The following is a 26,618-nucleotide window of genomic DNA, read 5'->3' as shown; positions in this document are numbered from 1 at the left end:
AGACGTTCTGCTGACCACATAAGTGAATAATGTGGTATATGAATTTCAGTGCCAATGCAATGCCAGGTACACAGGCTGTACATCCCAGTGACAGGTGGATCGTATCCAACAGTATATCTCTTCGGCTGTTCACAATGGGCAGAGTACTGATTGTACTCAACCATCCAGTACTTAAAAAATTCAGGACCCAATGTCTATCGTTAAATGTGATTCCGTAATTGGACACCACTTGCAGAACAATCCCGAGTGCTAAGAATTACACTAACAATCAAATTAAGATGATCAGTGGGGCTCACAATGTGGCTCACTTACACTTGCTAGAGGTTACATATAATTCATACACAGGCAAAAGCAGCATGGCCAGGTGTTGTGCCTTTTTTCAAATTAAACAGAAACTGGGAACAATAGATCCCTGGAGCATTCGCCATGGTAACACCTCGACCAGAGTCGACTTGTCAACCAATCAGCACCCTTTTCTCATGCAGTATAAATTGTTGCTCCGTTTGAAATCTGGCATTCTTGCATCTGTCCTGACGAGTACAGGATGAAAAGCTCAATAGCGTGTCTCTTTTCTTCAGCAATATCTGGTCATGATTCAACCAGATAATTGGGCCAACAGGACCACTGCAACCAGCCAAAAATAGGTCTTTTAATCTCAAATTCATACTACACACTTCTTCAAATTTCAGTTTCCAGAAAGATCCACAATTCAGAGTTAAAAAGTAAACATGAAGCTTCTGTTCAACCAATACAAGTCTCACATGAAAAAGTAGTTGCAAGAGACACAGGTTGCAGTTACTGACTTTGCACTTAGCAGTGTGTTATTAAGTTCTGCTGCAATTCTAATAATCAAATATTGCTGCTGATTGTCCAATTGGACAGTCTGAATTTCAATCTCCTATCAGAAACCTTAACCTAAAATCCAGCTACGCGATTGAAAACTTCAAATCCAAACTGCCCCAATCAAAGCTGGCAAATATTTTACTGTGTTTGGTTAATGTTTAATCTTAACTCTACCTGACATGACATTTTGTGATCCATTTGTCATTGGCTGGAACAGATCCAATAGAAAAATCGCAAGTCAATGCAAGTTGTATGCTTTGCTGGGAGGAGATTTCTATTGATTAAACAGTGGGCTTTGCTGCAAAATGAAAGTGCATCATTTGGCTTTCGACACAAACTACTTCATTTAGGTGCAGTGAACATTTCAGTCACGATGTAATTACAGCGAGCAGCAGTAAACTGTTGCAAACTTAAATCCAATTTGTAGAAAAACTGTTCAAATTTAACACCCCATCTCACGCTTTTTCTCACACACACATATGTACAATGTCCCTGACTTTCTTTCTCCAACACATAGCCTGCTCCTTTTTCTCATAAATCCTGTACACTGCTGTGACAAATTTACTTGTGCAGCAATTTGTTAGTGCTATTGGAGAGGGTTTAAATAGCTTGGCAGGGGTGTGGGAACCAGGAGATAACACAAGAGAGGAACACCAAGGTGCACATAGAATTGGAAGAGAAAGATAGCACTAGAGTAGGAAATGGCAAAGTATTAGGTAGGGCCAGAGCTAGACATCACTACAGAAGGGAGTAGTTCCGTGTCAGATGGAGGTGGACTAAGAAGGATTATGAGGAATGCAAAGACAGGATTATGATGCATGTGTGTAATCACAAGAAGCGTGTCGAATAAAGTTGGTGAGCTACATGCACAAATAGCAGTATGGGAATATGATGTAGTGACAATAATGGAACTGTGGCTTAAAAATTCCGAGGACTGGGCGCCTAACATACAAGGATATAAAGTGTTCAGAAAAGATAGAGAAGGGAAAAAGGGACATGGCGTGGCAGTCCTGATCAGCAAAGACATTGCAGTACTGGAAAGGGAGGATGTCCTTGAAGGGGCAAGGACAGAATCCCTTTGGTTAGAGTTGCGGAGCAAAAAGGATACAATCACATTACTCGGGGTATTCGAGAGGTCTCCAAATACTGAGAGAGGGAGAGAGAGATAGAGGAGCAAATCTGTAGGGAAATCACAGAGATGTGCACAAACTATAGAGTGGTGATACTGGGGACTTTAACTACCCAAATATCGATTGGGATAATTTTAGAGTAAAGGGTAAGGAGGGGGAGGAATTTCTGAAATGTGTTCAAGAGAACTTCCTTGATCAGTATGGTCCCAGCCCAATTAGGAAAAAGGCATTGTTGGATCTGGTGCTGAGAAATGAGGTGGGCCAAGTGGACCAAGTGTCTGTTGGGGAGCACTTGGGTAAGAGTGATCATCGTATCATAAGGTTTAGACTAATAATACAGAAAAGCAAGGAACCAAATAAGGTAGAATGTCGAGATTGAAAGAGGGCTAATTTCAACATGATGAGAAGGGATCTAGCCAGGGTAGAATGGAACCAAAGACTGACAGAGCTGTATCAGAACAATGGGTTATCTTTAAGAGGTGCTTCAGGCATAGGCCAGGAACATTCCAACAAGGGCGAAAGGTAAGGGAACCAAGAACAGGGCTCCTTGGATGATGAGGGAGATAGAGCTTATGATGAAACAAAAAAGAGGTTGTATAATGCATGTTAGGCGGACTCATCAAGTGAGAACCAAGCCGTATGCAATAAGTTGAGAGAGACGGGGAAGAGGAAATTAAGACTGGGAAAGAGAGAATATGGGAATAGATTGGTAGTCAATATAAAAGGGAAGCCAAAGATCTTCTACCGGCAAGTAAATGGTCAGCGAGAAGTAAAAGGTGGAGTGGACCTATTAGGGCCAATGAGGGTAATATATGCTTAGAGGTACAGGGCAAGGCTAATATATTTCATGAGTACTTTGTATCAGTGTTCACTAAGGAAACGGAAGCTGACAAAACATCAGTAGAAGCAGAGAGTGTAAAGACAATGGATAGGGTAAAAATTGAATGGGGAAGGTACTAAAGGGCTGGCTGTGCTTAGGATAGATAAGTCACCTGGTCTGGATGGCTTGCATCCTACGTTACTAAAGGAAGTGGGGATGAAGATAGCGAAACGGCTTCCCAATCTTCCAATCTTCCCTGGATTTGGGGGAGGTGCCAGAGGATTGGAGAGTGGCAAATGTGACACCCTGATTCAAGAAAGGGTGCAAGGACAGTTGGAGCAACTACAGGCCAGTTAGTTTAAGATCAGTGGTGTGTAAAGTTTTATAAACAATAATCAGGGAAAATATCAACGGACACTTAGAGAGGTTTGAGTTAATTACGGACAGTCAACATGGACTTGTAAAAGGCATATCATGCTTGACAAATCTAATTGACTTTTCTGATGGACGAACAGAGAAGGTTGATGAAGGTACCAACCAGCATGGGTTGGTACCTGGAATCTCGATGTTGTGGCCATTTCGGAGACATGGGTAGAGCAGGGGCAGGAATGGATGTTGCAGGTTCCGGGATTTAGATGTTTCAGTAAGAACAGAGAAGATGGTAAAAGGGGGGGGGGGGGCGGTGTGGCATTGTTAATCAAGGAGAGTATTACAGCGGCAGAAAGGACGTTTGAGGACTCGTCTACTGAGGTAGTATGGGCCGAGGTTAGAAACAGGAGAGGCGAGGTCACCCTGTTGGGAGTTTTCTATAGACCTCCGAATAGTTCCAGAGATGTAGAGGAAAGGATAGCGAAGATGATTCTCGACAGGAGCGAGAGTAACAGGGTAGTTGTTATGGGGGTCTTTAACTTTTCAAATATCGACTGGAAATACTATAGTTCGAGTACTTTAGATGGGTCAGTTTTTGTCCAGTGTGTGCAGGAGGGTTTTCTGACACAGTATGTAGACAGGCCAACCAGGGGTGATGCCACATTGGATTTGGTACTGGGTAATGAACCCGGCCAGGTGTTAGATTTAGATGTAGGTGAGCACTTTGGTGATAGTGATCACAATTCGGTTAGGTTTACCTTAGCGATGGGCAGGGACAGGTATATACCGCAGGGCAAGAATTATAGCTGGGGGAAAGGAAATTATGATGCGATTAGGCAAGATTTAGGATGCGTAGGATGGGGAAGGAAACTGCAGGGGATGGGCACAATCGAAATGTGGAGCTTATTCAAGGAGCAGCTACTGCGTGTCCTTGATAAGTATGTACCTGTCAGGCAGGGAGGAAGTTGTCGAGCGAGGGAGCCGTGGTTTACTAAAGAAGTTGAAGCGCTTGTCAAGAGGAAGATGAAGGCTTACATTAGGATGAGACGTGAAGGCTCAGTTAGGGCGCTTGAGAGTTACAAGCTAGCCTGGAAGGATCTAAAGGGAGAGCTAGGAAGAGCAAGGAGAGGACACGAGAAGTCATTGGCGGATAGGATCAAGGAAAATCCTAAGGCTTTCTATAGGTATATCAGGAATAAAAGAATGACTAGAGTTAGATTAGGGCCAATCAAGGATAGTAGTGGGAAGTTGTGTGTGGAATCAGAGGAGATAGGGGAAGCGTTAAATGAATATTTTTCGTCAGTATTTACAGTAGAGAAAGAAAATGTTGTCGAGGAGAATACTGAGATTCAGACTACTAGGCTAGATGGGATTGAGGTTCACAAGGAGGAGGTGTTAGCAATTTTGGAAAGTGTGAAAATAGATAAGTCCCCTGGGCCAGATGGGATTTATCCTAGGATTCTCTGGGAAGCCAGGGAGGAGATTGCAGAGCCTTTGTCCTTGATCTTCATGTCGTCATTGTCGACAGGAATAGTGCCGGAAGACTGGAGGATAGCAAATGTTGTCCCCTTGTTCAAGAAGGGGAGTAGAGACAGCCCTGGTAATTATAGACCTGTGAGCCTTACTTCGGTTGTGGGTAAAATGTTGGAAAAGGTTATAAGAGACAGGATTTATAATCATCTTGAAAAGAATAAGCTCATTAGCGATAGTCAGCAAGGTTTTGTGAAGGGTAGGTCGTGCCTCACAGACCTTATTGAGCTTTTCGAGAAGGTGACCAAACAGGTGGATGAGGGTAAAGCAGTGGATGTGGTGTATATGGATTTCAGTAAGGCGTTTGATAAGGTTCCCCACGGTAGGCTATTGCAGAAAATACGGAAGTATGGGGTTGAAGGTGATTTAGAGCTTTGGATCAGAAATTGGCTAGCTGAAAGAAGACAGAGGGTGGTGGTTGATGGCAAATGTTCATCCTGGAGTTTAGTTACTAGTGGTGTACCGCAAGGATCTGTTTTGGGGCCACTGCTGTTTGTCATTTTTATAAATGACCTGGAAGAGGGTGTAGAAGGGTGGGTTAGTAAATTTGCGGATGACACGAAGGTCGGTGGAGTTGTGGATAGTGCCGAAGGATGTTGTAGGGTACAGAGAGACATAGATAGGCTGCAGAGCTGGGCTGAGAGATGGCAAATGGAGTTTAATGCGGAAAAGTGTGAGGGATTCACTTTGGAATGAATAACAGGAATGCAGAGTACTGGGCTAATGGGAAGATTCTTGGTAGTGTAGATGAGCAGAGAGATCTTGGTGTCCAGGTACATAAATCCCTGAAAGTTGCTACCCAGGTTAAAAGGGCTGTTAAGAAGGCATATGGTGTGTTAGCTTTTATTAGTAGGGGGATCGAGTTTCGGAGCCACGAGGTCATGCTGCAGCTGTACAAAACTCTGGTGAGGCTGCACCTGGAGTATTGTGTGCAGTTCTGGTCACCGAATTATAGGAAGGATGTGGAAGCTTTGGAAAGGGTGCAGAGGAGATTTACTAGGATGTTGCCTGGTATGGAGGGAAGGTCTTACGAGGAAAGGCTGAGGGACTTGAGGTTGTTTTTGTTGGAGAGAAGGAGGAGGAGAGGTGACTTAATAGAGACATATAAGATAATCAGAGGGTCAGATAGGGTGGATAGTGAGAGTCTTTTTCCTCAGATGGTGATGGCAAACACGAGGGGACATAGCTTTAAGTTGAGGGGTGATAGATATAGGACAGATGTTAGAGGTAGTTTCTTTACTCAGAGAGTAGTACGGGCGTGGAACGCCCTGCCTGCAACAGTAGTAGACTCGCCAACTTTAAGGGCATTTAAGTGGTCATTGGATAGACATATGAATGAAAATGGAATAGTGTAGGTCAGATGGTTTCACAGGTCGGTGCAACATCGAGGGCCGAAGGGCCTGTACTGCGCTGTAATGTTCTAAAAAAAAAGGAATGCAGTGGATGCTGTTTATATGGATTTTAAGGAAGCATTTAATAAGGTACCACATAAAAGGCTGGTTAACAAAATTGAAGCTCATGGAATAGGAGGGTCAGTGTCCAAATGGATTTTAAAAAATAGCTTAAGGACAGAAAACAGCAAGTTGTAGTGAATGGTTGCTTTTCAGACTGGAGGATGGTAGACAGTGGTGTTCCCCAAGGGTCAGTGCTGGGACCACTGCTCTTTTTGCTATATATAAATGACTTGGATCTTGGAAGAGAGTAGAACCTCAAAATTTGCTGACACCAAACCTGGCGGTGCAGCATACAGTGAGGATGATACGAACCGCCTGCAAGAGGACATGGATAGGGTAGTGGAGTGGGCAGACAGGTGGCAGATGGAATTTAATACTGACAAGTGTAAGGTGGGTGATGCATTTTGGCAGAAGGAATAGGGAGAGGCAAGATATGCTTAATGGCACAGTTCTAAAGAATGTACAGGAACAGAGGGACCTGGAGGTGCACGTGTATAGATCTTTGAAGATGACAAGACATATTGAGAGAGTGGCCAGGAAAGCAGATGGGATCTTGGGCTTCATAACTGAAGGCATTGACGACAAAAGGCTGGAAGTTATGCTGAACCTTTATAAAGCACTGGATCGGCCCCAAAAGAGTACTGCGTCCAGTTCTAGTCACCACACTTCAGGAAGGATGTGAGGATCCTTGAGAAAGTGCAGAGGAGATTTACCAGAATGGTTCCAGAGAGGAAGGATTTTAGTTACATTGTTAGATTGGAAAGGCTGAGTTCGTTCTTTTTAGAACAAAGGAGATTGAGGAAAGATTTAATAGAGGTGTACACAATTATGACAGGCTTAGATAAGTTAGACAAGGAAAAACTGTTCCCATTAACAATTTTTTTAGTTTTTCATTTAGGGGATGTGGACGGCACTGGCTAGGGCAGCATTTATTGTCCATCCGTAAGTGCCCTTGAGAAGGTGGTGGTGAGCTGCCTTCTTGAACCGTTGCAATCATTGGGATGTAGGTATACCAAAATGCTGTTAGGAAGGGAGTTCCAGGATTTTGACCCAGGTACAGTGAAGGAACAGCGATATAGTTCCAAGTCAGGATGGCGTGTGGCTTGGAGGGAAACTTGCAGGTGGGGGGTGTTCCCATACATATGCTGCCCTTTTCCTTCTATGTGAAGGTGTGGTCAAAGGAACCTTGGCGAGTTGTTGCAGTGCATCTTGTAGATGCCACTGTGCATCTGTGGTGGAGGGAGTCAATGTTTATGGTGGTGCATGGGGCGCTAATCAAGTGGATTGTTGTGTCCTGGATGGTGTTGAGCGTCTTGAGTGTTGTAGGCGCTGCACCCATCCAGGCAAGTGGAGAGTATTCCATCACACTCCTGACTTGTGCCTCGTAGGTGGTGGACAGGCACTGGGGAGACAGGAGGTGAGTTACTCACCACAGAATTCCCTGTCTCTGACCTTCTCTTGTAGCCACAGTATTTATGTGGCTATTCCAGTTCCAATGGTGACACCCAGGATGTTGATAGTGTGGGATTCAGTGATGATAATGCCATTGAATGTCAAGGGGAGATGGTTAGATTCTCCCTTGTTTGAGATGGTCATTGCCTGGTACTTGTGTGGCATGAATGTTGTCCAGGTCTTGCTGCATATAGATATGGGCTGCTTCAGTATCTGAGGAGTCGCGAATGGTGCCGAACCATTGCGCAATCAGCAAACATACCCACTTCTGACCTTATGATGGAGAGAAGGTCATTGATGAAGCAGCTGAAGATGGTTGGGCCTAGGACACTACCTTAAGGAACTCCTGCAGTGATGTCCTGGGACTGCAACGATTGACCTCCAAAAAAACCACAACCGTCTTCCTTTGTAATAAAAACAAGAAATGCTGGAAATACTCAGCAGGTCTGGCAGCATCTGTGGAAAGAAGCAGAGTAGACACTAATATTCATTATAAGCCCACCGACTCCCATAGCTACCTCAACTACACTCCTTCACACTCTGCATCCTGTAAGGACTCCATTACATTCTCCCAGTTTCTCCGTCTCCGATGCAACCTTCCACAACAGCGCTTTTGATATGTCTTCATTTTTCCTCAACCAAGGATTCCCCCCACTGTGGTTGACAGGGCCCTCAACCGTGTCCAGCCCATTTCCCGCACCTCTACACTCACCCCTTCCCCTCCCTCCCAGAACCACAACAGGGTTCCCCTTGTCCTCACTTTCCACCCCATCAGCCTCCACATCCAAAGGTTCATCCTCCGCCATTTCCACCGTGATGCCACTACCAAACACTTTTTCCCCTCCCCTCCCGTCAGCATTCCAAAGGGATTATTCCCTCCACCACACTCTGGTCCACTCCTCCATTACCCCCAACACCTCTTCACCTTCCCATGGAACCTTCCCAAGAATCACAGGAGGTGCAACACCTGCCCTCTTACCTCCTTAGTGTCCAAAACCCAAACACTCCTTTCAGGTGAAGCAGCAATTTACTTGTACTTCTTTCAATTTAGTATACTGTATTCACTGCTCACAATGTGGCCTTCTCTACACTGGGGAGACCAAACGCAGATTGGGTGACCACTTTGAGGAACACCTCCACTCATTCCGAAAGCATGACCCCCAGCTTCCGGTTGCTTGCCATTTCAACACGACCCCCGCCCCCTGCTCTCATGCCCACATATCTGTCCTGGGCTTGCTGCAGTGTTCCAGTGAACATCAACGCAAGCTCGAGGAACAGCATCTCATTTACCGATTAGGCATGCTACAGCCTCTGGATTGAACATTGAGTTCAATCATTTCAGAGCATGACGGGCCCCCCTTTTTTATTTTCAGGTTTTTTTTTCTTTATCTGTGTTTGTTTCATCATTCATTTTTCTTACTATGTGTTCCCCTCTGCTTTTGGCCAGGGCTGTTCATTTTTCTGTCCATTAACACCCTCTCTGCGCTAACGCTTTGTCTTTCAACACACCATTAACATACGTTTGCTTTTGCTCCGGTCAGTTATTCTCTGTGACCCTGTCCTATCAACAGCTTCATTTTTGTTATGTTTGGCCCCACCCGCCACTTTATTTGCTTAAAACCCATTACATTTCTAACCTTTGCCAGTTCTGATGAAGGGTCACTGACCTGAAACGTTAACTCTGCTTCTCTCTCCACAGATGCTGCCAAACCTGCTGAGTATTTCCAGCATTTCTTGCTTTTATTTCAGATTTCCAGCATCTGCAGTATTTTGCTTTTACCATCCTGTAGTATTGAAATCTGAGTTTTCAAAAATAGTTTTAAACATTTTGTTTATATTTGTGACAATCAAATTCAAGGGTATCTGGGAAACTGGACCCTTTTTTCTACATATGAGACACACAGAACACCACTCTCCTGGTTCAGTCACAGAATGCATGTCGGCCAGAATTTGCTGTCAAAATAACAGCAAGGTTAATGGTGCACACTGTTATTTATGGATAAATAAATGGAACAGCAACTTGAGGCGAGGGGTAGATGCACTGTTAAATGTCAATACCTGAGGGTTGCGCCACTCAGCATTCAGTTTTGCGAGTCTGGCATCTCGTCTCGAGCCACTCTTTTTTCAGTAGTTGCATACTTGTCAATTAATTGCCCATTAAATTGTCAGAGTTAAGTCTTATCACTACAAGAGAATGCACCCTTTAAATGAGCATTAATTACTCTCAATCAACTTCTCTGGCCCTGAAAATTAACTATTACAAATGTGGAGCCTCCATGCTTCAGGTTTTGAATATTTCAGTGAGGTTTGAAAACTGTCAAGTTTTAAATTGACTTTTTTTTCCTGACCTTTCGTTTCTGCCAATTTTTTTCCTCTCTTAACCCAATCTGCCTCTTTATTTCTCTTTATGTCTCTGATCTGACATTGAATTGAGCCTTTAATTAGCCCTTCCCCTCAGTTCTTCCTGTATTCATTTCCCAATACTTAAATCTGATTGGTTGAGATACCTTATTGGTTGCCCCCATTTACAGGGGCGGCACAGTGGTTAGCACCGCAGCCTCACAGCTCCAGGGACCCGGGTTCGATTCTGGGTACTGCCTGTGCGGAGTTTGCAAGTTCTCCCTGTGTCTGCGTGGGTTTCCTCCGGGTGCTCCGGTTTCCTCCCACATGCCAAAGACTTGCAGGTTGATAGGTTAATTGGCCACTATAAATTGCCCCTAGTATAGGTAGGTGGTAGGGAAATATATAGGGACAGGTGGGGATGTGGTAGGAATATGGGCTTAGTGTAGGATTAGTATAAATGGGTGGTTGATGGTCGGCACAGACTCGGTGGGCCGAAGGGCCTGTTTCAGTGCTGTATCTCTAAACTAAACTAAACTCAGGTACCAGATACCCTGTTTCTCTCACTGCACCATCAACTTGCAACTTTGTGGGGAAAAAGGTTTTGAACTGAAGTGTGCAGAGGCAAGTCTAACTAACAGCGGATGCCCTGCTACAGGAAATCCTGCCCACTATTATTTGGTATTTGACACCTAGGCTAGAATAGAGAGGATGGGCGCAGAATTTCACACCGCCAGCCTGTGTGCCAGTTCTCTGGCTCCATTGCACCCCCTGGCCATTTTCTCAGAGGCAGGAAAGGGAGGGGTGGGGGGTGGGGAGGGCAGTAGGCCTACTGGCAAGTGGCAGGTAGCCTATTTAGCCAATTAAAGGCCTCAAGGCCTATTGTCGGAGGCCAACATGGATTTTCCAGCCGGCCTTCAGATCCCCACAGATGGTGGGGGGGTGGGGAATAGGTTAGCTGCCTGGAGGGGAAAAAAAGACTTGCATTTATAGTGTGTCTTTCACAACCACGGGCATCTCAAAGTACCTTACAGCCAATGAAGCACTTTTGAAGTGCAGTCATTGTTGTACTCCTGTGCTCCAGGTAGACTTAGAAGCCCTTCCTGGCTGCCTGGCTTCAGCAGCAGCCACAAGTCACCCTGTGCAGGGGATTCCTCCTCCACAATGGTGACCCAGCTGCAAAGGCAGTGTCCAAGTTTAATTTTAAACAAGTTAGAGAGGGTGCCTCCATCTTGCCCCCTAATCTGCCATTACATCCTACAGCTGCTTTCAAGTTGGAGAGCCTCCTATTGCCTCCACCTTCGAAAGCCTGCCTTAATTGGCACTATGAGCCTACCCTCTAACCACTAATTAGCCAATCCAGGGAAAATCACGTGAGTGACTGCCTCCCACACAATGCAAGCTTCTGACCCCCATTTAAGCCTGATGCTGGGGGTCAGAAGCCTGCAGGACAATCTTTCCCCTGTTGTTAAGCAGATAATGTAGTTCCATATGCTGATCTATAATCTGAAATTACATCAGTTTTGTACAAAATCACCAAGGAACTTGAAAAGGCCTCGAATATCTTCTTAAAAAATGTTAATTTAAATATTAGATAATTGAAATCTGGCAAGACAAGAAATGACTTACTTATACTGGTGTCTGCATTAATTCTTCACAGTTCATTGAAAGAACCAGTCCCAAAGACACATGATGAAAACATACAATTCATCTAATAACAAGCTATGACTTCAGAATTTTTGGGCAGCTCATATTTAGGGCAGCACAGTGGCACAGTGGTTAGCACCACAGCTTCACAGCTCCAGTGACCTGGGTTCCGTTCTGGGTACTGCCTGTGCGGAGTTTGCAAGTTCTCCCTGTGACCGTGTGGGTTTCCGCTGGGTGCTCCGGTTTCCTCCCACAGCCAAAGACTTGCAGGTTGATAGGTAAATTGGCCATTGTAAATTGCCCCTAGTGTAGGTAGGTGGTGGGGATGTGGTAGGGAATATGGGGTTAATGTAGGATTAGTATAAATGGATGGTTGTTGGTCGGCACAGACTTGGTGGGCCGAAGGGCTTGTTTCAGTGCTGTACCAATAAATAAATAAATATTATCACCATCTATTAGCGCAGCAATTAGGAAGCATATAATGAAAATCAATGACCTTTTATCAGAACTGGAAGGAACTGGAGTTGTAACAGTTTTTAAGTACATAGGGAAAGTGGAGAGAGGAAGGAAATAACAGAAGGAAAGATCTGTTGTTTCAGATCATAACCACTGCTTCTATTTTTTCAGACAGCAGGCATTGGTAATGGTGCTGCTATTGCCATTTACAGCTCCTGTAGACCCATCATTTGTTTCTTTCCTTGTCTCATTACAATCATCTTTTGCCTTGCACCTTCATCCCTTTTGTCATTTAATCACTCTTGTCTTCCATACCATCACAGTTGGTGATCCCCTTTAGTTCTTTCCTCCTCTTCTTTCCCTGGCTATGTACTTCCTTAAAAACTGTTTAATCTCCAACTTCTTCCAGTTCTGACAAAAGGTCAGCAACCTGAAACATGAACTCTAATTCCCTCTCCAGAGATGCTGCCTAAACTGCTGAGTATTTCCAGCATTTCTGTTTTTATTTAAAATAGATTAAGTAAAGGGTGCTGAGCCACAAAGGGAGAGTTAGCACAAGGGGCCTGAAAACTTGATTTAAATCATTCAGCAAATTGTCATTCAGGAATTTCATTCTGAAACACATAGATAATTCATGAATTATCTCCATTTCATTGGCATATCCCCATATCCTGACAGAATGCACAAACTTTATTCTTTAGATTTTCCGTCACCAGCGGGACACCAGGGATAATTCCCCTACTCTTCTTTGAAATAATGCCCTGGGATCTTTTACATCCACCTGAGCAGGCAGATGGAGCCTTGGTTTAATGTCTCAACCAAAAGACGGCACCTCCGACAGTGTAGTGCTCCCTCAGTATTGCACTGGAGAGTCAGCCTTGATTTTTGTATTCAAGACCTGTAGTGGAACCTGGAACCTTGTGACTCAAAGGCAAGGGTGCTACCAACTGAGCCACAGCTGACAACAATCTCAAATGGTAATCTCAATATGTTATATTTGCTCCATTTAGTTATCGTGGATTAAATCAATCCCAATAATAGAATTTAAAACAAAATTATTCTGCCGATAGCCCAAGTAAAAGTGCAGCATTGGTTTAAAAGCAGTTAGCTCTTGGCTTATCAATAAAAGCGAGAAATGAATGCTGATGCAGAGTTGCATTCCTCGCACTATGTAATGTGTAGAATACTGAATAAAAAGATAATTTGACTCTCAGCATGACAATTAGAACAGTTATAACTGTTTGTTATTGCATAACTATGATTCACAAAATGGTATAATTTATTCTAACAGAGTTATATGGCCTCAATTGGGTTCAATTTATCATAACATCCACAGTTCATCACTGGGTGAGTTACAATACACAGCTATTTTTTTAAATACATGCTGCCAGTAGGGAGCCTTGCTGCAGGCCATGCACATCAGGAAACTGTGGACATGCTGCCCAACACTTTTTTTGCTCATTGTGGATGAGAAATTGTGCCCAGCAGGCCTGCAATTGCCTGATGTGCATGCCTGGTGGGTGAGCCTTCACACAAAACCTGCTGAACCAGGAACTGGAGTGAAGAAGTTGTAACACTATTAGAACGACCTGGTTAAACTGAGCCTCAAGGACATTCTTTACAGCTTGTGTAGCAACATAACTTTCTCGGTTATAAATTCTCTATATAACCAGGTCATTCTAATAGATAGTGTGACAACTTCGTCACTCCAGTTGTAGTCATGCAATAAGCCAAAATTGAATCCTCCTTCATCTGTCTGCAATATGTTGATTATAGCATCAAGGAGATCCCTTCTGGGAGTCTTTTCCAATCATCTTTCTTGGTTCATCAGGCATTTTTTCAGTTTCTTTTTAACTAGTTGTCAAAGAATAAAATATAGACTAAATCTTTTTTTTATTTGTTCATGGGATGTCAACATCGCTGGCAAGCCCAGCATGTATTACCCATCCCTAATTTCCCTTTAGAAGGTGGTGTTGCGCCACCTTCTTTAACCGCTGCAGTCCATGTGGTGTAGGTACATCCACAGTGTTGTTAGGAAGTGAGTTCCAGGTACTTGACTCAGCGACAGTGAAGGGACAGCAATAGTTCCAAGTCAGGGTGGTGAATAACTTGGAGGGGAACTTGCAGGAGGTGGCGTTCCCATGCGTCTGCTGCCCTTGTCCTTCCAGGTGGCCTGTCTCACAGACTGTATTACTATCAGTTTGAAAGGCATTTATGAACATTAGAGTGCTTAGCAATAATGAAATATGAAACTCCATTTTCTAGTTTAATTTCCATGACCTTATATGGCATAACATTTGTGGTTGGTAGTCAGTAGTCAGATCCTAAACACAGCCCCCAAATGTGACATTTTATGTTGAGGGACAAATTTAATTCAGGAACAGCCACCATTCAAACTGCAACTATTCACAGAAACTACACAAGATAGTGGAACACCTGTAAGCAGTATAGTTTTATTCAGCAAATCCCTTGCTCCCCATACATTTGCAGCAGTCTCCTTCCAAATAAATTGTGTTTGGTCCTACATTAAGTTTTCATTCACATTCTAGTCTATGCCATTAATTCCCCATTAACAATGTAAAATTGAGCTGCAAATGCCTCAGACTTCGCTAATCGTATTTGTTTTTACATTTTTATGTTCAATGTGAGGTTAGTGCTGGGAAATAGAACTCTTCCCATTTTAGGCATCCTCTGACCCACTAACATGCCTCAAACACAGCCTCTGAAGAAAATCTTTCACTGTACTGGTGTGATATCTTTTTCTTCTTCCCATTCCAGTCTTTCTGTGGCCTCTCTGAGCAAAATTTCCAAATAATACGAAATTAGGGATAGTTCTGTACTGTGGTCCCATACCTAAAAAGTACTGGAATGAGACTGCCCAAACTCATTCTTCATAGGACCCTCATTGCCAACAGCCTTTCATCCCATCAATTTGGGCTAGATTTTAACTCAAATCCCACTTCAGCACCCAGTTCCCCATTTCCTTAAGAAAAGGAGATAAGCTATTGCTTAGCTTTACTCTGCTGTAATTTACAAAATAGTCTATTTGGAGTCACTTGTTGCAACTGACAGTTTTGGAAAAAGAATTAACCCCACAAAAACAGGATCTTTGAATAACAACAATTATTGATGATAGCACTTTATTTTTGTGTGCAGGGAAATTGTATTTGTTCAAAGGACAACATGATTGTATTGGCTTTTGTTAAAGGGCAAAGTAGTAGAAATTGAGTTTCCGGACACCTTGATTAAAGAGTGAGCTGGTTGAAACAACTCTGAACCAACAAGTAATTGATATAATTAAACAGAACCAGTACTGAGATTAAGCAGCTGCCATCGTGAACGAGCACTTAAATTCCACTCAAATGCCTACAGCTAAATGCTGTAGTTATTGGTGTGCACTGCAGGTCATTTTGTGATGACTCAAGGACAAACCTGTTGGAAAGAAATGTGTCAGCTGAAGCACTCTGACAGGCTTAGCACTGCAGTGTTAAAGTGCCATTGAAAGAGTTCCAACACTTGCAGCAATGAATGATATTTAAAATCACCCTCTTATCATTGGGTGAGTTTTACCATTTCTTGACTGGCTGTGAGGTGAAACCCTTCATCACAGATGGAAAGAAAATTAGCTCAACCAATGCTTCCTACAGAAATCCAATTCTCTTCACAGATTGAACTGGGGCACTTCAAGTCTCAAACTGTCCAGTTACCCCACTTGAAGTAAAATGTCAAAGGCAAGAGGACTAAAAGAATAACTGGCTGAGTAAAATATAAAAATACTGGGGGGAAAATAAAACACAATGATCAACTAAAGAATGCAGAGGTGATATAAATCTGCTGGTGATATGACAACATGCTGACATTTACTTCTTGTAAGTGCAGTGGCAAGAATAAAAACTCAGTTAACAACAGTGAAACCTATCCTAAATGTACACCATCCATGACATGCCATTCCTCAAGAAGCTCAACATCCATTCAGAGAAAACGTGCACTTACCAAAATAGCATTAACATCCCAAGGGACATTGGGGGGCACAGGGACAATTGTTCAGCCATGTCAAGGATGGTAGGCCCCATACTTCTAAGAATTCAATCTATGCTTCATTCTATTGCACAAGATATTAGACAACATGATGTAGATATTCCACTTTATTTCACAACAATGAGCGACTGGATAACTCAACATAGTTGTCCCCTGCGTGAAGCATTTTTTTGTGTATATTAACATTTAACTTCATTCAAATGAAAGTGATGATTTATATATATTGCTCTCTCACTTCAGGACACTCTGCATTAAGTACCATACCACAGCTCCTTCTGCTTCTTCATCTGGCTGCTAGAAGATACACGGCTAGCACTCCTGTGCAACTAGAATTCAGAATTTCCTCCCCTGCGTGGACATATTTCCTCCCCAATAGCACACTTAAGAGCTTGGGGAAATTCAGACACAAATCTAATTTGCAAGTTTCATACTGGAAATTTACGCTCATGATTGTGAATGTTATAGGAGTATTTTTTTTCAAACTTGCACTTTGATGGCAACCTCATCCACTGAAGCACATATCAGATATTTCAGCATGCAATGCACAGAATCTTTTCACTATTTAAAGTTCATTTCAGCTGAAAGCACAAACACAAAAAATTATCCCTTCCCTTATGTTCCTTCGGATGTTAATACTATTTCTGTAATGCACATTACTCTGTAGATGGTAAGCTTCTCAACAAAATGCCAGCCATGTTTTCCAGTGGGTATAAACTATTGAACATTTGGCTGCTGTAGGTATTACAACAATGACAGTAGACAATACAACACTAAAAAAGTACTTCATTGGTTGTAAAGTGCTTTGGGATGTCTGGTAATCGTGAAAAGTGCTATATAAATGCAAGTTTTTCTTTCTATCTTTATGGATGGCTTGCAATCAGCTATGATCCCACACCTCTGGGCGGCACAGTGGCGCAGTGGTTAGCACCACAGCCTCACAGCTCTAGCGACCCGGGTTCAGTTCTGGGTACTGCCTGTGCGGAGTTTGCAAGTTTTTCCTGTGACTGCGTGGGTTTCCGCCGGGTGCTCCAGTTTCCTCCCACAGCCAAAGACTTGCAGGTTGATAGGTAAATTGGCCATTGTAAATTGCCCCTAGTGTAGGTAGGTGGTAGGAGAATGGTGGGGATGAGGTAGGGAATATGGGATTAATGTAGGATTAGTATAAATGGGTGGTTGTTAGTCGGCACAGACTCAGTGGGCTGAAGGGTCTGTTTCAATGCTGTATCTCTCTATGACTCTGTATGAAATTCAATCTATGCTGCACTGTAGAATTGGCAGACAGCTGACTTGCTGAAGAGGAAGACAGGGTCTCTTGAAATTTTAGATTACATTTTATGCACGTGATTTACCACCCTATTCAAATACACTTCTCTGTTCGACCTAACCTAGCCATCACATTTCCTTTTATCAAATCCCATCGACTTGTAAAGCTGCAAGAACCCAGAACTGTTAGCAGAATCACCAGCAATTGCCAAGATACGCTAGGAAATTCACACTGGGCAACTCACACTGGATGCTGAACTGCAGTTTTCAATTCACAAACTTGAGAGGAAGATAACTTACAGCACCCTGCCACAAAAAGTTATGTTGCTCTCCATGAAACCTGTGAGTGCATCCTCAGGGTCTGGAAAGAGCAGTGTATAGAGATGGCATCACACTCAACAGGCTGTAACAAGGATCTATCTGCAGGGATTTGGGAAAAAAACGGATAAGTGCTCTCCAGATAGAACTATTCGATGGGAGGAAGTGAACAATGCACAGCTTACATCTAGGTATACTTGTCAACTTTTTTTAAATTACAAAATTCTTCATATACATTTACAATGGGAACTGCAAACACCCCTTTGGAGGTGCTGCAACACTATCATTGGCAGGGGGTGTAATTGCAGCAAGTCAAGACTATGTAGGAGTTTCCATTATAGTTTATAAGGAAATACAAAAATAAGGACATAATGACAGAGTAAATCTGCTAACAATAACATCTTTATCTTGGCAAGGGATAAAGATTCCATAACACAGTTACTGAGCTTTGGTTTCTCCTATATGAATAACACAAACCAGTATGTTTTAGTTAGTTTGCCACCATTTGATTTCTATGTCAGGTATGACCAATTTCACTAACAGGGCTGGCTACACAGCAAAACAAAGTAAGGTCACATTACTGTAGTGTGTTAGCTACCTAGTCTCAAAGCAAATTGTGATAATAGCTAGATTCCAAATGACTTAAAAATCATGGGCAGAAATGCTTCGGATCTACTCATTGAAGTGGACATCAGTCATCATTCTACACATTTTGCTCTGGCTTTTATATATTTACCAAGCAATATTTTACAATAATCTCTATGCAGAGACAAGTGGTTTTAGAATAATTGAAATCTTGTTCCAGTATTGTATTTAGTAGAGGAATACCAATTGCTCTTTAACTTGAAAGTATTGTCCTGAATTGTAACATGATCCTATAAAGGGAGATGGCTGCACACTTATTGGCCTTACTCAATTTTCCCTCATTCCTTTGATTATGTAAAAAGAAAAGGGTGACATGCTCATGCTGATCCCACAAAAATCTTTTTTTTAAAACTTGCTTTCTCTTAAGGTTGCTCAATACGTGGTACAACTAAAACTAGCACGTATGGCATATGCTCTGTCCATTCGTACATTAAAATTGCAATCGGGGTCCGACAATCCAGTTAGGGTAAAATTACCCACATCTTAAAATGTATGCAAAAATAAAATAAAAATCACACCAAGTAAATGTGCAAAGATCCAGAAGAAGCAGCTTCGATATATTTGTTTTGTTGCTTCCCCAATGGCGATCTGGTTGAGACAGAGGATATACAGAAGTGCACCCAGATAGCTATATTGAACCTGGGAGTTCCTTTGTCAATCACCGACCTGTGTTGCGACTTGATCTTGGCTAGGACAACAGTTTGGATGCTATGTTCTCTGCAGTGAAGAGTGAGAGTCCAAAGACCGTGTTGCCTGCCCGGTGCCAGGGTTCGGGACATCCGCTGAGGGCTGGAAAGGAACTTGCAGTGGGGGGTGGGGGGGGGAAGGATCCAGTTGTTTCGGTCCACGTGGGCACTAACAACATAGATAGGACTAGGAAAGAGGTTCTACATAGAGAGAATGAGCAGCTAGGGACTAAATTAAAAAGCAGACCCTCAAAAGTAATTTCTGGATCATTACCTGAGCCATGAGAAAATTGGAGTAAGGTAAATAAGATTAGAGAGTTAAATGTGTGGCTCAAAGATTGGTGTGGGGGAAATGCGTTTCGAGTCATAGTGTACTGGCACCAGTAGTGGGGAAAGTGAGAGCTGCACCATTGGGACGGTCTTCACTTGAACCATGCTGGGACCAGTGTTCTTGCGAGACGTATAAATAGAGCAGTACAGACGGCTTTAAACTAACAAAGTGACCCTTGACAACACAGAGCATGTGCAGAGCGATCGAGGACATCATCAATGCGTGCGAACATCTGCCAGCCCGCCAGTATGAATGCACGCATGCGTGCATGATGTCATCAGGCAATGACGTCCTCACCCCTCAATAGCCACAATCGCCAGCTCCATTCACCCGAACAGTACCCCGCTCCCTCCCACCATCCCTGCTTCATTCGCCGCTTCACCCCGCTGCTTTCCCTCAGCCACTTGCGCCCTCCGCCCCCGTTCCCACACCCCCACCCCATCAGCTACTCTCTCCCACCCCCACTGGCCGCTCTACCCAGCGGCCACTCGCTCCAGGCCTCCCAGCTTCCCCCCCCCTCAGCCATTCGCTCCCGCCCTCGCGCTTTCTTCACTAAGTGTGAAGAAGGGAGTTTGGTAGGTGACGGCATTTTAAGGGTTAATCTCTCTAGTCCAGTTTTTTTTTGTTTAAATTTAGCAATTAAATTAAAATTACTGCTTAATTTAAGAGACAAGGTAAGTTTCTTACAGTTTTAAACAGGGATATAGAAGCTCTTAGAGTAGCTGTAGCTAGTTGATTATGCAGCTAGCTTAAACTGGTTTCTGAGCTGCAGCAAAGTTGATTCATCATTGTTTTCAGACAGTATAAATCCAGGGGTCTCTCAGTGCTGCTCGTCTGCACAGATTGTGAAGAAGGGAGTTTGGTAAGGAAGGGAATTCAGCGGAACTAGAAAGTAAATTAATCAAGAAAAATCAATTTCATTTAATTGAGAGCGCGAGCAAGCGGGAGAGTTCACCGGGAATCAGCGAGAGAGGAGCAGGGCTAGCTACTGCTGCCACCAGTCTGCTGGCGTTCGGAAAGAAAAATCGAGGTGTGACATCACAGGGAAGCAGGTAGGTGATTGTAGCTTTGAAGTTTCACCCAGCCAAACAGCGCGAGAGGGGAAGAGATTGGGGTGAGTCACAGGGAGCTAGTCGGTGTATCTAGTGGGTATTTCCTTACTTTACTTTCTTTTTTCTGCTGATTTTTTTTTTCTCTATCATTTAAGTCTATCTACTAAGTAGAAGCTGAAATACCAGTAGCCGGTAGGTGGTACTCGTTTGTTCGTTCAATTTATAACCATTTTATTGTGTTTATTTAACTTTTGAATTCAGTGTAGTAAATAAATAATTTGAGGCATGGCAGGGCTGTTCACACCAGTCGAATGCACATCCTTTGCCAGGTGGGGACTCCAGAACCCTAACCATGTCCTGGACAACTACATGTGCAGTAAGTGCCATCAAATGCAAACCTCAAGCGCCGAATCTTGGAACTCGAGGAGCAGCTGGAGTCACTGAGGTGCATTCACGAGGATAAGAGATATGTGGATAGCACACTTCAGGAGGTGGTCAACCCACAGCATAAGAGTGTGCAGGCAGAGAGGTGGCTGCCAGACAGACAAGGAGGACAAGTGCAGGGGTCGCCGGAGTGCATCCCACTGTCTAACTGGTATACAGTTCTGAGTACTGATGGAAGAGAGGGTTTCTCTGGAGAGTGCAGCAAGAGTCATGACCAGAGCACCATGGGTGGTTCAGCTGTGCAAGGAGGGAGGAGAAAAGACAGGAAAGCAATAGTGGTAGGGGAACAGACGGGCATTTCTGTGGTCGCAGACATGATGCCAGGGTGGTATGTTGCCTCCCTGGTGCAAGGGTCATGGATGTCACCGAGTGGCTACAGAGCATTCTAGAGGGTGAGGGTGCACAGCCAGAGGTCGTGGACAACATTGGTACCAACGACATTGGTAGAAAAAGGAATGAGGTCCTGCAGGCTGTTTAGGGAATTAGGAAAGAGATTAGCAAGCAGGACCTCAAAGGATCTCTGTATTACTCCCAAGACCACATTCTAGTGAGCATAGAAATAGGAGAATAAACCAGATGAATGCGTGGCTGGAGAGATGGTACTGGGGAAGGTGGGACCGGTACAAGCTGGACAGTCTACACCTGAACAGGACCGGGGGATGAATATCCTCGTAGGAATGTTTGCTAGTTAGAGGCCTGCTACCTGACCCGACCCCGACAGGACCCGACAACGTGTGTCGGGTTCGGGTCGAGTCGGGCCCATCTTCCGGGCTTGGGTCGGGTCAGGTTGGGCCGAGTCCAGGTCAAATCGGGTCGGGTCGGGTCGGGTCGGGTCGGGCCGGACACACACGGTAAGTGCTCTGCTGGTAAGTATTGGAATTTTTTAAAAACTTACCTGAGCAGGGAGTCTGGGATGAAACTGAGTCTACGCAGTGAGCGACTGACGCGCTATGACACCCATCGCGCATGCGCTGCAGCTTCCGGCAGGTTCGGTGTCAGGAAGGTAAGTAAAGGGATGGTCGGGTCGGGCTCGGGGCTAAATCGGAGGGACTCGGGCCGGGTCGGACACGGGTCCACTGTAGTTCGGTCGGGGTCGGGTCGGTTTCTTTTTCCCAACCTAAAGCAGGCCTCTATTGCTAGTGCTGTTGGGAATGGTTTAAACTAATTTGGCAGGGGAATGGGAACCTGAGGGCAGTTTCAGATAGGATAAATTCAGAGCAGGGAACAGGAGGCAGAAAGTTAGCGAGTGACTCTGAAAGCCAGAAGAAGCAAATGTTAAAAAGTAGTCAGAGTTATACAGCACATAAACAGGCCCTTCGGCCCATTGTGTCTGTGCTGGCCATCCAACACCCAACTATTCTAAACTCATTTTTCAGCACTTGACCCGTAGCCTTGTATACTATGGCATTTCAAGTGCTCATCTAAATACTTCTTAAATGTTATGAGGGTTCCTGCCTCCACCACCCCTTCAGGCAATGCATTTCAGATTCCAACCACCTGCCCTCTGGGTGAAAACTTTTTTCCTCAAATCCCCTCTAAACCTCCTGCCCCTTACCTTAAATCTATGCCCCCTGGTTATTGACCCCTCCACTAAGGGAAAAAGTTTCTTCCTATCTAACCTATCAATGCCCCTCATAATTTTGTATACCTCAATCATGTCCCCCCTCAGCCTTCTCTGCTCTAAGGAAAACAACCCTAGCCTTTTCAGTCTCTCTTCATAGCTGAAATGCTCCAGTCCAGGCAACATCCTGGTGAATCTCCTCTGCACCCTCTCCAGTGCAATCACATTCTTCTTATAGTGTGGTGACCAGAACTGCGCACAATACTCCAGCTGTGGCCTAACCAGCGTTTTATACAGCTCCATCATAACCTCCCTGCTCTCATATTCTATGCCTCAGCAAATAAAGGCAAGTCTCCCATCTGCCTTCCTAACCACCTTATCCACCCGTGCTGCTGCCTTCAGTGATCTATGGACAAATACACCAAGGCCCCTCTGACCTTATGTTCTTCCTAAGGTTCTACCACCCATTGTATATTCCCTTGCCTCGTTAGTCCTCCCAAAATGCACTACCTCACACTTCTCAGGATTAAATTCCATTTGTCACTGCTCTGTTCATCTTACCAGCCCATCTATATCTCCCTGTAATCTAAGAATTTCCTCCTCACTATTTAAACTGTGTACAGCACAGTGAATTTGACAGTGTTAAAAGTTATTTATTTCAATTCAAGGAGTATAGCAAATAAAGCCGATGAGCTGAGGGCACAGACAGACACATGGCAGCATGATATCATTGCTACCAGAAACTTGGCTTAAACGATGGGCAAAAATGGCAGCTCAACATCCCTGGATAAAGAGTTTTCAGGCAGGATGGAGAGGGGGATAAAAATGGAGGGGTGTAGCATTATTGGTTAAATAATCAATTACAGTTGTGAGGAGGGATGATCTGCTAAATGAATCATCAAATAAGGCCATGTGGGTTGAGCTCAGAAATAAAAAAGGGGCAGCCACACTACTTGGAGATAGAAGAACAAATATGTAGGCAAATTTCTGAGTGCAAAAACAATAGGGCAATAATACTTGGGGATTTCAACTACCCGAATATCAACTGGGATACAAACAGTGTGAAAGGCACAGAGGGCACAAAATTCTTAAACTGTATTCAAGAGAACTTTTTTTAGCCAGCATGAGGGGGCGCAATTCTAGATTTAGTCTTCAGAAATGAAGCTGGGCAAGTGGATGAAATAGCAGTGGGTGACCATAATACAATTAGATTTAGCATTATTATGGAAAAAGGACAAAGATAGAACAGGAATAAAAGTTCTAAATTGGGGGAAGGCAAATTTTATGAAGCTGGTGAAAGCTGGATACAGCTACTTGAAGGAAAATCAGTGGCAGGCATTCAGAAGGGTATTTCTACAGGCACAGTGTAGATATGTCCCCACAAAGAAAAAGGGTAGTAATGGCAAATCTAGACCCCCCGCCCCGGTTATTTAGAAGAATACAGGGTAAGATAAAGCAGAAAAAGAAAGCTTATGGCAGTCACAAAAAACTTAAAACTTTAGAAAGCCTAGAGGAGAATAGAAAGTGCAGGGGTGAAGTAAACAAGGAAATTAGGAAAGCAAAGCGAGGACATGAAAAATTATTGGCAGGTAAAATCAAAGAAAACCGAAAGATGTTTTATCAGTACATTAAGAGCAAGAGGTTAACTAGGGAAAGTGTATTGCCTATCAGAGATGTACAAAGTAACTTATGTGTGGATGCAGAACATGTGGGCAGGATTCTTAATGAGTACTTTGTCTCTGTCTTCACAAACGAGAGGGATGATACAGACATTGTAGTTAAAGAGGAGTGTAAAATATTAGATATTAAGCATCATGAGAGAGGAAGTAGGAGAGGGTCTGACATGCTTGAAAGTGGATAAATCACCAGGGCATGATGGATTGTATTCCAGGCTGTTAAAGGAAGCCAGGGTGGAAATAGTGGATGCTCCGAGGATCATTTTCAAATCCTCACTGGATACAGGCGAGGTACCAGAGGATTGAAGATTTGCAAACGTTATACATTGTTTAAAAAGGATGCAAAGGATAGGCCAAATAATTATTAGTTTTAGTTTAGTTTAGAGATACAGCACTGAAACAGGCCCTTCGGCCCACCGAGTCTGTGCCGACCATCAACCACCCACCTATACTAATCCTACACTAATCCCATATTCCTACCACATCCCCACCTGTCCCAATATTTTCCCTACCACCTACCTATACTAGGGGCAATTTCTATTGGCCAATTTACCTATCAACCTGCAAGTCTTTGGCATGTGGGAGGAAACCGGAGCACCCGGAGGAAACCCACGCAGACACAGGGAGAACTTGCAAACTCCACACAGGCAGTACCCAGAATTGAACCCGGGTCGCTGGAGCTGTGAGGCTGCGGTGCTAACCACAGCCAGTCAGTCTGACTTCGGTGGTGGGCAAATTATTACAATCAATTCTGAGAGATCGGATAAACTGTCACTTAGAAAGGCATGGATTAATCAGGGATAGTCAGCATGTATTTGTTAAGGGAAGGTCATGTCTTACTAACTTAATTGAAATTTTTGAGGAAGTAAGGAGGATTGATGAGGGTAATGTAGTGGATGTTGTCTACGTGGAACTTAGTAAGGCATTTGACAAGGTCCCACATGGCAGACTGGTCAGAAAAGTAAAAGCCTGTGGGATACAGGGCAATGTGGTGAGTTGGATCCAAAATTGGCTCGATGACAGGGAACAAAGGGTAGTGGTCGACAGATGTTTTTGTGAATGGAAAGCAGTTCCCAGTGGCTTTCCACAGTGTTGGGTCCCTTGCTGTTTGTGGTATATATTAATGTGGGAGGCATGATTGGGAAATTTGCAGATGAAACAAAAATTGGCCGTGTAGTTGATAGTCAAGAGGATTGCTGTAGACTCCAGAATGATAATCAATAGTTTGGTTGAGTGGGTGGAAAAGTGGTAAATGGAATTCAATCCGGAGAAGTGTGAGCTAATGCATTTGAGGAGGTCAAACAAAGCAAGGGAATACGCAATAAACAGGAGGATATTGAGAGTGATAGAGGAAGTGCATGGACTGCATGTCCACAGGTCCCTGAATGTGGCAGGACAGGTAGATCAAGTGAAGGCTGAGGTACAAAAGCAGGGATGTAATACTGGAACTGTATAAAACGCTGCTTAAGCCACAGCTGGAGTATTGTGTACAGTTCTGGTCACCACATTACAGGAAGGACATAATTGTTCTGGAGAGAGTACAGAGGAGATTTACAAGAATGTTGCCAGGGCTTGAAAGTTGCAGCTATGAGGAAAGATTGGATAGACTTGGGTTGTTTTCCTTAGAACAGAGGAGGCTGAAGGGTGACTTAATTGAGGTGCACAAAATTGTGAGGGGCCTAGATAGAGTAGACAGGAAGGACATGTTTCCCCTAGCGAAGAGGTCAATTACCACAGGACACAGATTTAAGGTGATCGGTAGAAGGATTAGAGGGGACATGAGGAAAAACATTTTCACCCAGAGGTTGGTGGGTATCTGGAATTCACTGCCTGGATCGGTGGTGGAGGCAGAAACTCTCAACTCATATAAAAGGTACCTGGACCCGTACCTGAAGTGCTGTAACCTGCAAGGCTACGGACCAGGTGCTGGAAGGTGGGATTAGAATGGGCAGCTAGTTCTTTGAGCTGGCGCAGACATGATGGGCTGAATGGCCTCTTTCTGTGCTGGAACTTGTCTATGGTTCTGAGACTGGGAACTTAATATTCAAGGATATTCGTCATTTAGGATTGAAAGGCATAAAGGAAAGGGAGGTGGGGTAGCACTCTTAATAAGGGAGGAGATCAGTACATTAGTGAGAGATGATCTTACATCAAAGGATCAAAAGGTAGAATCAGTTTGGGTGGTGCTAAGAAACAGCAAGGGGCAGTAAACATTGGTGGGAGGTGTTTTTCGGCCATCAAATATTAGTGGTAATGTTGGGCACAGTATAAATCAGGAAATCAGAGGTGCATGTAACATGGGTAATACAGTAATAATGGGTGACTTCAATTTACATATAGTTTGGGAAAACATAATTAGCACTAATGCTGTAGAGGATGAATTCCTGGACTGTGTACTGGATGGGTTTTTGGAGCAGTATGTTGAAGAACCAACTAAGGATCGGGCTATTTTAGATTTAGTATTATGCAATGAGAAAGGGCTAATTAATAACCTTGCTGTAAAGGAACTTTTGGGAAATAGTGACCATAATATGATAGAATTTTACATTAAGTTTGCAAGTGA

At 43.7% G+C, this 26,618-nt stretch overlaps 1 protein-coding gene across 5 annotated transcripts in view; it reads right to left on the bottom strand.

Annotated features, from left to right (window-relative positions):
• The window catches only part of LOC137373907 (spectrin beta chain, non-erythrocytic 1-like), a 362,769-nt gene that overhangs the window by 216,114 nt on the left and 120,037 nt on the right, over positions 1 to 26,618 (bottom strand). The gene's annotated exons all lie outside the window — the stretch shown is intronic.

The sequence above is a fragment of the Heterodontus francisci genome, chromosome 9 (assembly GCF_036365525.1).
Source record: "Heterodontus francisci isolate sHetFra1 chromosome 9, sHetFra1.hap1, whole genome shotgun sequence".
Classification (NCBI taxonomy): Eukaryota; Metazoa; Chordata; class Chondrichthyes; order Heterodontiformes; family Heterodontidae; genus Heterodontus; species Heterodontus francisci.
Note: the sequence above shows the minus strand (reverse complement) of the source record. Positions and strands in the feature narration are given on the sequence as shown.